Source organism: Oryctolagus cuniculus, chromosome 11 (genome assembly GCF_051225735.1).
Source record: "Oryctolagus cuniculus isolate XC-2025 breed Fujian yellow rabbit chromosome 11, ASM5122573v1, whole genome shotgun sequence".
Taxonomy (NCBI): domain Eukaryota; kingdom Metazoa; phylum Chordata; class Mammalia; order Lagomorpha; family Leporidae; genus Oryctolagus; species Oryctolagus cuniculus.
The window spans coordinates 69,844,807-69,847,520 of record NC_142877.1 but is presented as its reverse complement, the minus strand read 5'-3'; the positions used below and the strand labels follow the sequence as shown (position 1 = coordinate 69,847,520).

The 2,714-nt window shown below is 47.5% G+C and overlaps 1 long non-coding RNA gene across 1 annotated transcript; it reads left to right on the top strand.

Annotated features, from left to right (window-relative positions):
- The first annotated feature begins 1,588 nt into the window (after window positions 1-1,588).
- On the top strand, window positions 1,589-2,002 carry LOC138844218 (uncharacterized). Its single transcript, XR_011379780.2, has 2 exons — window positions 1,589-1,779; window positions 1,888-2,002. It is a non-coding gene; the product is annotated as an uncharacterized LOC138844218 (long non-coding RNA).
- The last annotated feature ends 712 nt before the right edge of the window (window positions 2,003-2,714 follow it).

Here is a 2,714-nt window from a genome sequence, read left to right as displayed (position 1 = left end):
TCAAGTCTCAGAGATATTAACTGAAATAAGAGAGGCCTATCCGGCCGGCGCCGCAGCTCAATGGGCTAATCCTCCACCTGCTGCGCAGGCACACCGGGTTCTAGTCCCGGTCAGGGCGCCAGATTCTGTCCAGGTTGCCCCTCTTCCAGGCCAGCTCTCTGCTGTGGCCCGGGAGTGCAGTGGAGGATGGCCCAAGTCCTCCAGGAGAAGCACCTGGCTCCTGGCTTTGGATCAGCGCGATGCACCGGCCGCAGCGGCCATTGGAGGGTGAACCAACGGAAAAGGAAGACCTTTCTCTCTGTCTCTCTCTCTCACTGTCCACTCTGCCTGTCAAAAAAAAAAAAAAAAAAAAAAGAGAGAGAGAGAGAGAGAGAGAGAGGCCTATCCACACCACCAGACCCACAAGTATAGATGTGATTGCTTTCAAGGTCTATCTTTGTCAGCTTGTGAGCTGTGTGACCAAGCTTTCTCCAAAAAAGGCTCCTCTCTTCTTGTACGTTCAGATCACATGCAACACGGTGCACTGGTCAGCAGCAGCAGGAGGGGACATATGAGATCCCTGTTGTGACCTCCTGCCTGTCCTTTGAATCTAAGTGACTTGAAGAAACTGGGTGGTGGAGTCTCTTGGCAAGTCTTGCTAAACAGGAAGAACAAGTCAAGCAAAATAAATAATGACCTCCGTTTCTTGGAACCACTTTTTTAAAAAAAGAAGTCCTCACTTCAAAGGAGGCCAAAGCATCCTTGCCTCACTCTCTCCCAATGCCACTCCAACCACAGTGATTGCAAGTCTACAGAAATAGCCAGTAAAGAGTAGTTGGGAAATGAATGTGATGCTGGCATTGTGGGCTGGGACTCACTCGCTCTGCAGGGTTTGGAAAGTCCTGGTTACTCAAAGGCTCTCATAAATCTCATGAATTGTGTTCCTGCCACTGACATTCTATTTCAAGGTCTAAGGAATGAAGAGCCATTACCCCACATTACACCACCGATCGTCATTACTGGAGTCCGACCCTCATGTCTCACTTAATATTTCATCCCAGTGACATCATACCAGGAATTGAACTCAAATTCACTTTTAAATGTCAATTTCACTATGCACTCAAGCAATCAAACCTTGAATAAATATACTCCCCATTACAGAAATACTCTAATGGCTAAAATTTCATTTATTAAAAATGTGAAGATATCCTTTTTAATGTATTGTTTTATGTCTAAAAATAGTATTCATGTTACAAAGGCTATAAAATATAATTTTTCCATTTCATAGATGTGGAAACTCAGTCATAAAGAGGTGACTTGCTCAGAGAAATTATCTCCAAATTAATAAAAATAGAGACCCTAGATTTCTATTTCCCATTATGCTATTGTGTGAATAAGCGAAGGAAACCTCACTGTTACCGGGGTCTTAGCTTAGTCTAACAGTTGATGGACTGGACAGAGTACATCCACGCAGGGAATTCCCCTGCTGCAGAACGAGAACCAAGAAGAGGATTCCTTCCTGCTCAAGCCTTTCTGGAAAGTTCCACCTTAGTCTGAGAATCAGAGAGAAATTTTTTGGAGCCAGCCCAGTAGAGCAACTTTTGGCCAATGTTAAACTTGTGTGTCTCACAATCTAGACGGTCTCAGCCGTGGAGCCAGTCAGTTGCCAACCTTGCCTTGCTTAAAATGACTCTCGTTTCAGCCATGGTGACTTCCTGGTTCTTACAGGACGTAGGGAGGGCTTTGGGGAAGAGAAAATGAGCATGAAATGACTCTGGGGACTCTGAGCACGTGGAGAAGGTAAGAGGGCTGTGGCGGCTGCTCCTCTCCCACCCCTAACCCCACTCCCGAGTCCCAGAGCCTCATGCAAACTCTCCAGCTTCCTAATTTAATGTTCTCCATCCACAGAAATTCCCAGAGAGAACCACACAGCCAACGGTGGATTTTTCCTCACATTCCCAACAACCACACAGAAGAGCGAAGGCTCTCATTGCAAGAGGGGAGATAAAATCTGGAAATACTAGTCATTGTGTTTTCTTTCTTTTCAGCACTTCCTGACCTTTCGCCCAGTGGGCAGAGGCATCCACTTTTCTGCAGCAGCATTAGCTTGTTATGACTGGAAGGTTGAGAGAAAGGAAAGATTATTTTTCAGAATGTTTATTTTCACCCGGGCTCAAAACAAAGGGCAGATCAGAGAGTTTATGGTAAAACAAAGCACTGTAGGCAGCCAGCACCAGGGGGGCCCTGCTGCAGGTCTGGCTGGCTCCTGTCAAAGGCATACGCTTTTCAGCGCCTGTGCGCGTGCGTGTGCGTAGTTCTCTTCACAGCTGGACAGGGACCATCTGAACCACCCTGCCCAGACCTGCCTCCCACCCCAGGAGAGAGGGCTGAATCCTTGCCCCCAGCAGCAGCAGTAGGTGACTGGAGCTGGGGGCCCGGGAAGGGGTAAGTTTCCCTTCTCACCCAGCCAACAGTGGTATTTCTAGGAAAAACAGGGAATTTGGAAAGAACCAAAAAATGTTGAGTGCATACTGCCAGCCTTTCTAAATATCCCAGGATTCTGTGAAGAGGCTGGCAAGGTGAGTTATGGTCAGGGTGGAGGGGGTGCTTGTCGCTGTCGCTGGCCTCCATGGGTCGGAATGACTCACTTGGGCCCTGTGTGGTTCCAGAGCATGACTTCATCTTTGCATCAACCCAGCAGGGTAGATATTTATCATTTTATGGATGTGGAAGCA